A 14,895-nucleotide genomic window follows, 5' to 3' on the forward strand; every position below is an offset into this window, starting at 1 on the left:
GCCCCTCCCCCGCTCCCCTCCTTTCATGCGCCTCTGTGTACAACCCTTTAAGGAAGTAAAATATATATGTTAAACAATACGGACAAGAAGACAACAGAAACTTTTGAAGTCCGGTTCTACAGAAGAATGAAATTCGATTGGGTAACTAATGAAGAGGTACTGACTCTAACCGCGGAGGAGAGAAATCAGTGGTACAACTTCACTAAAGGAAGGAATCCTTTGACGGGACACAACCTGACCCATCTTGAAGTAGTCGGTAGTGTGTGTGTGTGTGTGTGTGTGTGTGTGTGTGTGTGTGTGTGTGTGTTTGTGTGTGTGGTGGGGGCGGAAGGGAAGGGGGTCAAAATTTTAGAGGGAGACCATGGTTCAACCATAATTGGGAGAAAATGTTACACTGCTACTAAACCACCGTACATTTTGCTACAGCAAATTTTATTCACAGGAAGTCATAATATAAAGGTTATACATCAGTTAATCACAATTCTTAGTTGTCCACTGGCATGTTACGTTCGAAATAAGTAAAAAATGTCCTGTTTTCTACCACAGAATGACCATTTTATTGGTCAATATGTTGTTGCAAATTTATATTATACTCTAGTTAAAAATAATTATAGCTCCAAGAGCATTTTACACATAAAAGCCTACCGTTGGGGCCAAGCGGTTCTAGGCGCTTCAGTCCGGAACCGTGCTGCTGCTACGGTCTCAGGTTCGAATCCTGCCTCGGGCATGGGTGTGTGTGTCTCTTAGGTTAGTTAGGTTTAAGTAGTTCTAAGTCTAGGAGACTGATGACCTCAGATGTTAAGCCCCAAAGTGCTAAGAGCCATTTGAACCATTTTTTACACATAAAATGTGTAGAGAATCTTTTGCTTTAGACACTACTATTACAATCCAACAAAGATCTAAATCGGTGTTTCTTCCATAGTAACTCGGGGATTTTTCTTCCGATTCCTCGTTTTCCTCATTTGCTGCTTCAAAGTCTGGGTCTACATCACTGTCATCTGTACACACAACATTACCTTCTTCAAGAAAATCACCCTCTTCACTAAATTCTCAGCTCTCTGCGTCTTTATCAGCTTCGCAAAAAAAACACCAAGTATGTTAGTATGAAAATCAAACTCAGCGCCATCTATATCGTGCTAATTTCAGTAGCAAAAGACGAGATTAGCACAGAAAAGGGCCAATGTGGTATGAACTAACACTCTTCTAACTGTGACTGCACGATATTTCATCTAAGATGCCACACAGAGATAAATTTTAAGCCATAGAACAAATAGGCCGACTATTAGAAAACAAGGCACACCGTTACTGAACATTCGTAAAATTAACGACAAGAGCACAGGTATTAGCAAAACGCACGAGTCAGGCAATAAATAATTCAGCTACTATTAACAACAATGCCTGCCACGCGTCGCTCATGTATGCGGATTGGTGGGAACTGCGAAGACTTACCAACTGCAACCGTAAATTTTACAAGCCTTTCATAATCTAGGGTTAAGTAGAGTAGGCAGGTCAAATGGATGTAGGCTGCAGTAGTTTTGCATACAGGGTTGCACAAGAGCAGACTAGCCTGTATGTTGTTGTTCTTGTTGTTGTTGTGGTCTTCAGTCCTGAGACTGGTTTGATGCAGCTCTCCATGCTACTCTATCCCGTGCAAGCTTCTTCATCTCCCAGTTCCTACTGCAACCTACATCCTTCTGAGTCCGCTTATCCGCTTAGTGTATTCATCTCTTGGTCTCCCTCTACAATTTTTACCCTCCACGCTGCCCTCCAAAACTAAATTGTTGATCCCTTGATGCCTCAGAACATATCCTACCAACCGATCCCTTTTTCTAGTCAAGTTGTGCCACAAACTCTTCTCCCCAATTCTGTTTCATACCTCCTCATTAGTTATGTGATCTACGCATCTAATTTTAAGCATTCGTCTGTAGCACCCCATTTCGAAAGCTTCTATTCTCTTCTTGCCCATGTTTCACTTCCATACATGGCTACACTCCATTCAAATAGCGTGAGAAACGACTTCCTGGCATTTTATATCCTCTCTGCTTCAACCATCATCAGTTATTTTGCTCCCGAAATAGCAAAACTCGTTTACTGCTTTAAGTGTCTCATTCCCTCAGCATCACCCGACTTAATTCGACCATAATCTATTATCCTCGCTTTCCTTTTGTAGATATTCATCTTGTAGCCTTATTTCAAGACACTGTCCATTCCGTTCAACTGCTCTTCCAAGTCCTTTGCTGTCTCTGACGGAATTACAATGTCATCGGCAAACCTCAAGGTTTTTATTTCTTCTCCATGGATTTTAATACCTACTCCGAATTTTTCTTTTGTTTCCTTTACTGCTTGCTCAATATGCAGATTGAATAACATCGGGGAGAGGCTACAACCTTGTCTCACTCCCTTCCCAACCACTGCTTCCCTTTCATACCCCTCAACTCTTATAACTGTCATCTGGTTTCTGTACAAATTGTAAATAGCCTTTCGCTCCCTGTATTTTACAGCTGCCATCTTCAGAATTTGAAAGAGAGTATTCCAGTCAACATTGTCAAAAGCTTTCTCTAAGTCTACAAATGCTAGAAACGTAGGTTTGCCTTTCCTTAATCTATCTTCTCAGATAAGTCGTAGGGTTAGTATTGCCTCACGTGTTCCAATATTTCTCCGGAATCCAAACTGATCTTCCCCGAGGTCGGCTTCTACCAGTTTTTCCATTCATCTGTAAATAATTCGCGTTAGTATTTTGCAGCTTATTAAACTGATAGTACGGTAATTTTCACATCTGTCAACGCCTGCTTTCTTTGGGATTGGAATTATTATATTCTTCTTCAAGTCTGCGGGTATTTCGCCTGTCTCATACAACTTGATCACTAGATGGTAGAGTTTTGTTAGGCCTGGCTCTCCCAAGGCTGTCAGTAGTTCTAATGGAATGTTGTATACAAGCCTGTAGACCAGCTTCAAAGCCGTCTTTGGCCTGGTGACTACAACAAGAACGCCGGCCCGAGTGGCCGTGCGGTTCTAGGCGCTACAGTCTGGAACCGCGCGACCGCTACGGTCGCAGGTTTGAAACCTGCCTCGGGCATGGATGTGTGTGATGTCGTTAGGTTAGTTAGGTTTAAATAGTTCTAAGTTCTAGGGGACTGATGACCTTAAAAGTTGAGTCCCATAGTGCTCAGAGCCATTTGAACAAATTTTTGAACAACAACAACGACAACAAGAGACTGGAATTAATCCACGAAAACTAAAGGGAAAGGCGTCGTAAGCAAGGGCGCCTTTGTCGCCCAGTTTACTCAGAGTTACCAACGGACAATGTAGAATTTCCTGCCTCCTTGAAACGCCCGGTACTCGCAACCGAGCATGCACCCCTGTGAGTATTCTAAATCCGCGCGGAGCGAAGAGGCAATCCGGGGGGCCGCCTCCGCCGTCCCATTATCCGGCGGAAAAGAGGCCGGCAGAACCGTTCAGCCCTTTCCTCGGGCGCCGTCTCCAATCTCCCTCGGGAAGCCGTCGAGGGCGACCCCCAACCCACCTGAGGGCAGCTCACCAGCTCTCGCGGGGCCCACTGGGACACGGGTCGCACTGCGCAGGCGCAGGTGTGACGAGGGCAGGCCGCCATTCACAGCCGCTTCTCCGCAATTCCACCTGACGAGAAGTCCGCTACCTCACGCTATACTACAGCATCTCTCGTTGAGTGTGGCGATATAAACCCTCTCCTAAATCTTGTTTCTATGTATAAAACGTGTGACACTAACAGGGCTGGTACAAGAAAAGCGACGTATTATCTGGCACTCCGCTCGCCTCCTCCTGTCCCACGGATATTACTTGCCTTTATATGTACAGTAACCTAAACTGCTGCTATAATCAAAGACATTTTATTAAGCCGTTATTTTCTGCTGCCAAGCTTATCTCGGCTGCAGGGCCATTATCAAGCCATCTCCAAACATATGGAATTGTTAGTGCTTATAACTATGGCTATTTGTAGTTACTAACAATTTCGTATATACCTGTCGCAGTACTTCCTTCCATAACACATCGTTAACGCTGTCGCTGACCTGAGTCGAAACAAGGCCCCGTGAGTAAGACAACATTCCATTAGAACTGCTGACAGCCTTGGGAGAGCCTGCCCTGGCAAAACTCTACCATCTGGTGAGCAAGATGTATGAGACAGGCGAAATACCCTCAGACTTGAAGAAGAATATAATAATTCCAATTCCAAAGAAAGCAGGTGTTGACAGATGCTAAAATTACCGAACTATCAGTTTAATAAGCCACGGCTGCAAAATACTAACGCGAATTCTTTACAGACCAATGGAAAAACTGGTAGAAGCCGACCTCGGGGAAGATCAGTTTGGATTCCGTAGAAATATTGGAACACGTGAGCTGATATTGACCCTAAGACTTATCTTAGAAGCTAGATTAAGAAAAAGTAAACCTACGTTTCTAGCATTTGTAGACTTGGAGAAAGCTTTTGACAATGTTGACTGGAGTACTCTCTTTCAAATTCTGAAGGTGGCAGGAGTCAAATACAGGGAGCGAAAGGCTAATTACAATTTGTACAGAAACCAGATGGCAGTTATAATAGTCGAGGGACATGAAAGGGAAGCAGTGGTTGGGAAGGGAGTGAGACAGGGTTGTAGCCTCTCCCCGATGTTATTCAATCTATATATTGAGCGAGCAGTAAAGGAAACAAAAGAAAAATTCGGAGTAGCTATTAAAATCCATGGAAAAGAAATAAAAACTTTGAGGTTCGCCGATGACATTGTAATTCTGTCAGAGACAGTACAGGACTTGGAAGAGCAGTTGAACGGAATGCACAGTGTCTTGAAAGGAGGATATAAGATGAACATTAACAAAAGCAAAACGAGGATAATGGAATGTAGTCGAATTAATTCGGGTGATGCTGAGGGAATTAGATTAGGAAATGAGACACTTAAAGTAGTAAAGGAGTTTTTCTATTTGGGGAGCAAAATAACTGATGATGGTCGAAGTAGAGAGGATATAAAATGTAGACTAGCAATGGCAAGGAAAGCGTTTCTGAAAAAGAGAAATTTGCTAGCATCGAGTATAGATTTGTCAGGAAATCGTTTCTGAAAGTATTTTTATGGAGTGTAGCCATGTATGGAAGTGAAACATGGGCGATAAATAGTTTGGACAAGAAGAGAATAGAAGCTTTCGAAATGTGGTGTTACAGAAGAATGCTGAAGATTAGATGGGTAGATCACATAACTAATGAAGTATTGAATAGAATTGGGGAGAAGAGGAGTTTGTGGCACAACTTGACCAGAAGAAGGGATCGGTTGGTAGGACATGTTCTGAGGCATCAAGGGATCACTAATTTAGTATTAGAAGGCAGCGTGGAGGATGAAAATCGTAGAGGGAGACCAAGAGATGAATACACTAAGCAGATTCAGAAGGATGTAGGTTGCAGTAAGTACTGGGAGATGAAGAAGCTTGCACAGGATAGATTAGCATGGAGAGCTGCATCAAACCAGTCTCAGGTCTGAAGACCACAATAACAACGCTGTCGTTGTCTAATAACGTGTATTGGTCCCCATCGTTGGTGCACAGCAGACGAAATTATTATGCTCTAGCTATGTAATGTCTCTTCAGTACTCTTTCTTGCTGAGCAGTTTGCGCTAAGACCTATTTAATATTTTCAGTAAGTTTGATAGCTTCAATTGACAGCTGAGTCAGCGATGTTATATGGTTACATAGTTGGCGTCATAGACTATAGATAGCGTAGACTGCGCATGACGTCATTTTACTGAAACCAACAGTTAAGTCACATGCCTCGGAGCACGAAGCCGAGCATGTCATTACGCTTTTATATTGTATAGTTTGTGGCATTTTTGTTACAGATCAAATGCTGTGATTTTTACTAGATGCAGAAGTAAAGACCTTCAGATATGCTCAGATCCGTTTTGTTTTGTATCCTACAGATTAGGTAAAGTGACGAAAATCTCAGTTGTGTGAGTGAATTGCAGAGGTTGAAAGTTAGGATGGATGTTGGTCCTTGGATGTATAACTTGGTGAATGACTAAGATTTTGAGACAACATATCGTTAATATCTAGCTTACTACACGAGTATAATCAACGTTTTGTAATACATTACGCTTTCTATCTTGATATCATTTCGGTATCTGTACTGGATTAAGCAGAAGTCAGAAAACATACATGCTTATTTTGTGTAAATACCTGACAATAGACACATGAAATAATTTCCTTTCTTGCAAAAGCTTACTAAAGCATTTCACGCATATTCTTTTGGAATCAATAGAAAACTAAGGCTGCGTTCGAAATTGTTATTTTGTCTTCCACTCTTGTGGAAGCGGCGAACTGCAAGGATTCACCGTGGAAAAAGAAAACAAGCATTCACTAAAGAACAGTCATTCTGTCGCTTGTTAAAAGAACTGTCAATATCTTTCAACTAGACCACATGTAAAAACGATAACAACTGCTTTATTATCAGGAACTTCGGTGAAACTAAATTAACTGCACTACTACATGAGTAAGAGCAGTGCTACAGTTCGTTGAATTATCAAAATCAGTGCTTGATTTCAACTATAAATGAGAGAAACTGTAACTGTCAGCTCCACTTTACACAGCGCGTAATGACAGGAATTCAGCTTTCTGCCCCGAGTCACGTGACTTAGATATTGGTTTCAAGTGTTAACAGTGCAGAGATAGGGACTTGCGCGGTCTATGTTATACATGGTCTAGGGCTGGCTTATTCACCTAGTAAAATTCTTCGCTAGTTTTGTCTTTGCCCGTAAATTTGGGGTAGCATTCATCTCAAGCTAGGCAAGAAGAGCCCAATGTCGTAGAGACGTAGGTACGCGTCATCATCATGAGTTTCACGAGTTGTCCTATCGACTGTTGCGTGCTTTCTGTATCTATCGACCCATCGACTGTTTCGTGATTCTTGAATCTGCATTGCTTGTGTGATTTCATTGCCATGTGTTGCTAGCGTGTGCGTCGTTTTCAACAAGTGCGAAAGTTTTCGAGCAAATTCTCAAGGATAGTCTGAAAGATTTCGCCATCGGTAGCTTTCCAGCAACATTCAGATTTATCCTTGAGACAACTTTAATTTCTCAGTTTCACGTTTTTGTCCACGCGAATTATGCACAATCCATTGGCCTTTATAAAAATGACGAAAGACTTTAATTTCTCCCTATTTCACGTTTTGTGCACTTGATTTACGCACGAGTTTCGTTTAAATGACTACGCGCTCTTCTTGACTTTCGTTATGGTTACGGTTCCTTCCTTCAGGCATTCATTATGTTCATGAAACAAACAACAACATCCAAAATTCTTGGAATTACAGCTTAATAATTAATTCATCCTGGAAGAGCATACCACAGATCTGCTGACAATTTTTATTTTTGTGCGTATGTATTTACCTTTACCTCTGACTTTATCGGTGCAACTGCAGTGATCGATATGCCTACTCATGTAATCGATTTAGGTTACTGACGTCACGATGACGTAGCGTTACGTCACTATGACGTAGGGCTCTCTTCACCTAGGTTGAGATGAATGGCTACCCATAAATTTGTTTTCTCCATTATCGTGTTAAAATCGAAAATGCGATGCAAATTCTGCATGTAACACCAAAGGGGCCAATAATGAACATTTTTTAAATTGAAATCGACATACACACACGCAAATATCCTGACAAAATTCTTAATGAACAAACCGACTTAAAACAATAAAAATTACACTGACCATTTAACTGAAATTATAGAACACGATAACAGATAAAAGAAATTTACGGGCAAAGACAACGCCAGCGAACATTAGCAAAGAATTTACTACTACCATACACAACTCTATAGATGAATAAGCCAACCATGCAACTATATAACATTGTTGAATTAGCTGTCAACGGACGCTGTCAAACTTAAAGAAAATATTAAATAGCTCTTAGCGAATATTGCTCAGCAACAAATTACACTGCTGAGACATTACATATCTGGAGAATACCAATTTCGTCTGCGCTATACCTAAGATAAGTAGCAGTAGACGATATTAGAAAGCGAGAGCGTTAACGATATGTTATGGAAGAAAGTATCACGACAGATATACACAAAACTGTTATCAACAACAAGCAGACCTGGAAAGATGCACTATCTATTCCATATGTTTGGAGATAGCTTGATAAATGGGCAAGGAGCCGAAATAAGCCGATAGCATCAGAAAATAACATCTTAATAAAAAGTCTTTCAAGATAGTATCGTTTTGGCTTACTATACATATATTGTTCTTACAACATGCATGACGCAGCCGGCCCAGAAGATTTCGAAATAGTTGCCTTTACTTGGGATTTTCATAAAAGATATTAAAAAATAAATCTTAAACTAATGATCGTGGAAATAGATCTTTTTATTTTGTAATGAGTATAATTAGGGAAGAACACGGCAATCAGTCGCGTGTCAACTTGTATTTTATTGCAGATCTAACTAATTTTCAGCTACGTTGTAGCCATCATCAGTGCATTCAGCAGCGAGTCATACAGACCCAGAACGCTTTCATAAGCCGTATGATGGTAAAACAACCTTACTCTAGCCACAGTTCACTTCACAGTCAACTCAGTGTCAGCTGAGCTATGGACGATTTAATGTAATTTATTTTACTTGTGTTTTGACACGCTTTATGGGTCTATATGACTCGCTACTAAACGCACTGGTGGTGGCTACAATGAAGCTGAAATCTAGCTAGATCTGCAATAAAATACAGATCTTCATTGGTATGTTCTTCCCTGGCTATAATCAATCCACAGTCGCTGAACACAACGGTTCCTAATGGGATACAACCAGACTGCAACAGGTGTTACAGAGACAGCCCTCTGTACATTTCTTCATCTCATTTCAGTGTTAAATATTAAAAGAACTAATAATTTCCATTTAAACAAAATTCTGAAATCTTTCAAAGCATCTGGTGGAACCGGAAAGGGCTAGACTTCTTGTGTTGCTCTAGTTTGAATAACAAAATATACTACCTATTAAAACGAGTGGAAACATTGAAAATATTAAATTGTTATTTTTTAGTGTAATAATGGAATTTTACAAATCATTTAACTTTCTATCGGAAAGTGTGTGACAGAAATACGAAAAATAGCACCTAATTTTATACTGTTGTGTAAAATATACAACGCTTTTGAACTGCGTTAAGTTGTATATTACTTGCAAACTGATAAACATGGTCGAAATGTTTATATCTGCAATTAAGAAGGATAACACAAACTTACGTGTGGTGCGAAGAAGAAACATTCTATTAGTAAAATCATTTCAGGTCAATGCGCAAACCGGCTTCTTTAAGAGGAACTGGTGTACGGTAAATTGTAACAATGTAACGTGCTGAAGTAGTATTGTATTTCTTGTCAGGGTAGTCCTTCGGCGAAATTTGAGCCCAATTACAAGGGGACTGAATCGGATAGTTCATATTTCAAATAAATTTTACTGAGACGTTATTGCTTCTGTTATCGTATACTTTCACCCATGGCAGTTTTGCTACTAGTAATGATGCACGCTGTACATTACAGTATTGTACTTGGTTGCCTACAGCGTCCCTCTCACTTTGGTGCCCTAAGCACTTGTGTCGCTTGGACCTTAAACGGGACTTGGATACCAGAAGATAGTGAAGCGAAAAAGGTATGAAAAACAGGGTATAGCCGGCCGAAGTGACCGAGCGGTTCTAGGCGCTACAGTCTGGAACCGCGCGACCGCTACGGTCGCAGGTTCGAATCCTGATTCGGGCATGGATGTGTGTGATGTCCTTAGGTTAGTTAGGTTTAAGTAGTTCTAAGATCTAGGGGACTGATGACCACAGAAGTTAAGTCCCATAGTGCTCAGAGGCATTTGAACCATTTTTTGAACAGCGTATATAATTACAACGGCCAAAGAAAATACGGCAAAGTGGTACAAAACGACAGAAGACAAATAAAACGAGACCCACAGAAGATGATACATAGGTGTCGAAGTTCTTTGGGTACTGCATGATGATGAAGTCCCGTACTCCTTGACAGAGCGTAGGGGAACGATGCGGGAAACCCGCACCGCCGTACTACCAAGGTCGTAGTGGAGATGGTTTGCCATTGCCTTCCTCCGACCGTAACGGGGAAGAATGATGATGATGATGATGATGATGATGATGATGAAGACGACACAACAACACCCAGTCATCTCGAGGCAGGTGAAAATCCCTGATCCCGCCGGGAGTCGAACCCGGGACCCCGGGCTCGGGAAGCGAGAACGCTACCGCGAGACCACTGCATAGGGGAAAGAAAATATACATTGCGTTTTCCAGAAAGCAGAGTGTTAAGAAACCAAGATGTAGACCCGCATGTGGGATGCCCAGAAGGGCAGCCGTAAAGTACCGCCAGTATTTATCAGAGGTATGTGTTGTCGAGATGACGTGAGGTAGGAGCACACAACCAGGTACTAAAAACAGCGCGAAAAATTGGCCAGGTGCAAGTAGGACAAGCGCACTGGAAGTTCCGTACAAACTTAATCCTTGACACAGATAGTTTACCCATTTTGGGAACCGAGGGTCTCGACGATTTTTGCCTTTTATCGACATTCATACTGGAAAGATATCGGTCCCAGGGATTTCAAGACATTCGAGAACGTTTTAATTTCAAGTTTGAAGTCGAATAACAAACGACAGTTGCTGTTTTTTCGTGTGGTATACTTAAAAGTTAACAATTTTCTTATTTTTTTTTCTTTATCGGCATCGTGAAAGCTTTCCTCTTGTCAAATTTGATGATTCTACATCAAAGGTAAGTTTCCTACAGCTTTTAATGACTGAGTTTGCAGATATCAAAGTATGTGACATAAATGGCTGTAGCTATTGATTGCATTGACTTAGAAGCTTAACATTTATACATCACCAAAGGACTACAGACCTGAGTATATGACGTGAAGTGTTAGGTCTACCCGTTCCCTAGAAAAAGGGGGCCTACAGACGGAGAGAGGGACAGACGGTCTGATAACATATGACAACTTTTTTTCATGTGATATAATTACAGATTAACAGTTTTCGATTTTATTTTGATTTGGTTGTAGTGTGAAACCTTGCTTCTCGCGAAATTTCGTGATTCTAGGTCAACGGGAATTACCCTGTAGGTTTTTATGAGTGAGTTTGCGAGCATCAAAATATCTGACATATATGACTGTATCTTATGATTACATTGACTTTATAAACTTCATTTTTTTACATCGCTATGAGACGATACACCTTAATATATCATATTAATTTCAACTTGATACGTTTTCTCGTTCCTGAAAAAAAGGGTTGTTAACGGTCGGAAGGGGGTACAGACAAACGGAGTCATCCTGTTAAGTGTACCTTTTTTCCTGAGTGACGTACAGAACCCTATGAGACCCGCCAGGTTAGCCGAGAGCGCTTATGCGCTGCTTCCTGGGCTCGGGTAGGCGGGCCGGCCCCGGATCGAAATCCGCCCGGCGGATTAACGACTTGGGCCGGTGTCTCGGCCAGCCTGGATGTGGTTTTTAGGCGGTTTTCCACATCCCGCTAGGTGCATACCGGGCTGGTCCCCACATCCCGCCTAAGTTCCACGACACGCAGACATTTGTAACACTTGCGCACTATTTCATGATTACACTAGACGCAGACAGTTTGGTTACACTGGTTCCATCCTGGGGGGTATGGGGTGGCGGCAGGAAGGGCATCCGCCCAACGCCTTTACATTAACCTTGCCAAATCCGTTGTAACCACGCCGACCCTGCGCACATTGCGGGACAAAGGCGCAAAGTGAAAGTGAAAAGACGTTCAGAACCCTATGAAGTACTTGCGCTACATCAAAAGGAGCAGACAATTGACGTCACCGAATTCAGGAGGAACTCGTTCCACAGCCAGCGTTTGCTTTCTAGTATAGCAGAGCAGTAGAGGGCAAGTGGGAGAGGTATCCTTAGTTCTGCATTATATTACTCGTACAGAAGGTGTGTAAATTAAATCGTGAATAATGTTGCCTCCTGTAGTTAACAGTCACACCCATCTTCGTCCCTGTAAAGCTGAAATATCTGGTGGTGTAGCTCGCGCAATATAACATGGGCCCTGCGCGGAAACGTGTACACGCCCTGAGCGCTGGGTAAGCCCATTCCTTTGTTCTGAAGGAGCGGCTGCCTCAGTTGCATGTCGCCTGTCGACGTCTGCATTTTGAGTGCTCACACTACTGTCACTTTACTACACTGCATGGCACTGCAGTCTTCATGGACGACAAATGTTGGGACTGTTCTTCATAATCCAGCATATGTGATTGTATGCAGTGCCATTAAATATACGCTGAAGTGACAAAAGTCATGAGATGCCAACCAGCATCGTGTCGGACCTCCTTTTGCCCGGCGTAGTGCAGAAACTCGACGTTGCCTGAGCTCAAGAAGTCGTTGCTAGTCCCCTGCAGAAATACTGAGCCATGCCGTCTCTATAGCCGACCGTAATTGCAAAGTGCTGCTAGTGCACGATTCTGTGCAGGACATGACCTCTGCATTATATCTTATGTTGGGCGATCTGGATGGACAAATCATTCGCTCGAACTGTCCAGACTGTTCTTCAAACCAATCATGAACAACTGAGATGCGGTGATACGGCGCATCGTAATCCATAAAAATTCCATCGTTGTTTGGCAACATGAAGTCCATGAACGGCTGCAGATGGTGTCCAAGTAGCTGACACAACCATTTCCAGTCACTGATCGGAACAGTTGAATCAGAGCACTCTGTCCGTTGCATGTAAACACAGCCCACAACATTACGGAGCCATCACCAACTTGCACAGTGCGTTGTTGGCAACCTGGATCCACGGCCTTGTGTGGTCTGCGCCACAATCGAACCCTATCGTCTACTGTTACCCGCTGCAGTTCGGACTCATCTGACCAGGCCACGGTTTCCCAGTCGCCTAGGGTCCAAACGACATGGTCACGAGTCCAGGAGAGCTGCTGTCGGCGATGTCATGTTATTAGCTAAGGCACTTGCGTCGGCCGCCTGCTGTCAAAGCCCAACGACGCCACATTTCGCCGCAGCACGTCCCACATTAATTTCTGCGCTTTCTTGTCTGTTAGCACTGACAACTCTATGCAAACGCCGCTGCTCTCGGTCGTTAAGCGGAGGCCGTCGGCCACTGCGTTGTCCGTTGTGAGAAAAAATGCCTGGAATTTGATATTTTCGGCACGCTCTTGACACTGGGATGTCGGAATATTGAATTACCTAACGATTTCCGAAATGGAATATCCCATGCCTCTAGCTCCAACTACCATTTCGCGCTAACAATCAGTTAATTCCCGTCGTGGGACCATAATCATGTCGGACACCGTTTCAGGTGAATCACCTGAGTGCAAACGACAGCTCCGCCAATGCACTGCCGTCTTATACCGTAGGTACGCGATACTACCACCATATGTATATGTGCTTACTGCTATCCCGTGACTTGTCGGAAACCACAGGCGGCTGGCTTCTATGACAAGGGTATTGGAAAATTGGCACAACGCTACGACACATGTCTAAATTGGAGCGCCGACTAGGTACAGAACTACCTGGAAGGTGCAGCTAGCTGTTGCAAGTACAACAGTTTTGATTTTCATTGTGGTTTCCATTTCGCGACCGATCGTTCCTTACTTACCGAATAGCTCTCGTACATTGAGGTTCCAATACAAGTACCAAAGAGGTCAACAACCACCCTGCCTGAAATCAAAATACCTACTAGCTCACCTTATATACCTTTTGGCACAAATAAGTAATCTCTGTGTCCTTCCCTAGCCTGCTGGCAGAGCGCGCGGCCGTGACTTACCCGTCTGGCCGTAGGCGAAGATGCAGGCGTTGTAGCCCTGGAAGGCGTTGTCCAGGATGTCGCGGCCCAGGCAGTCGAACACGATCTCCTGACTCGCGAAGTTGGCGTCATCCTTGTCCAGCGAGTAGAAGCAGTGGTCGAACGCGAAAGACTTGGGTTGTTTCCTGCAACAGCCCACCAACAGCGTACTAAGTACCAACACAGCAAAGTCAAAAACCGAAAACAGCAACATTCATCAACATTAATTACTAGGAACAAGAAAAATTCGTTTAATGTTTTTGGCAGTTTTCAGTAGTTTTTCGTCAATTTTTGTACAATTTTTCCCCCGTTTTGATATTAGTTCCTTATTTTTATCTTATTTCTCCGTTTTTCAGTGTTATTTTGGAAATTTAAAATATACATATCAATTATACACTCATGTTCAGAAAAAAACAGAACACCTTGAACGACTAGACATCAGACGTTCATATTCACAGTGCATGAACATTAGTATGTTCTGCAGAAATGACTAGCATTTCAGTCACCTCGGTTCAGCATGTGTCCTGTTGCCCAGTAGGCACAGGCTCTGCCATGGGCCCTGATAGCTGTGGCCCGATGACAAGACATCGTTGTTTGGGAACATGTAGTCCATGAACAGCTTTCAAATGGTCTGCAAGTAGCCGAAAACAACCACTTCGAGTCAATGATCGATTCAGTTGGACCAAAGCACCCAGCTGTTTCCATGTAAACACAGCAGCCACCAGCTTGCACAATGCCTTGTTGTCAACTTGGATCCATGGCTTCGTGAGCTCTGCACCACACTCCAACCCTACCATCAGCTCTTACCAACTGAAATCAGGATTCATCTGAGCAAGTCAAGGTTATCCAGCCCGCAGGCGATGTCGCGCTGTTAGCAAAGGCATTCGCATCGGTCGTCCGCTGCCACAGCCCATTAACGCAAAGTTTCGCGGCACTGTCTTAGCGGATACGTTCGTCGTGCGTCCCACATTGATTTCGGCGGTTGTTTCACGCAGTGCTGCTTGTCTGTTAGCACTGACTACTCTACGCAAACGGCGCTGCTCTCGGTCGTTAAGTGAAGGCCGTCGGCCACTGCGTTAT

The 14,895-nt window shown here is 43.1% G+C and overlaps 1 protein-coding gene across 1 annotated transcript in view; it reads right to left on the reverse strand.

Moving 5' to 3' along the window:
- The window catches only part of LOC126456801 (kinesin-like protein KIF13A), a 233,078-nt gene extending 219,153 nt beyond the window's left edge, over positions 1 to 13,925 (reverse strand). The window contains exon 1 of the mRNA XM_050092590.1: positions 13,798 to 13,925. The gene's annotated coding sequence lies outside the window, so the exon portion shown is untranslated. The remainder of the gene's footprint in view (positions 1 to 13,797) is intronic.
- Between the last annotated feature and the right edge of the window lie 970 nt (positions 13,926 to 14,895).

Source organism: Schistocerca serialis, chromosome 2, assembly GCF_023864345.2.
Source record: "Schistocerca serialis cubense isolate TAMUIC-IGC-003099 chromosome 2, iqSchSeri2.2, whole genome shotgun sequence".
Classification (NCBI taxonomy): Eukaryota; Metazoa; Arthropoda; class Insecta; order Orthoptera; family Acrididae; genus Schistocerca; species Schistocerca serialis.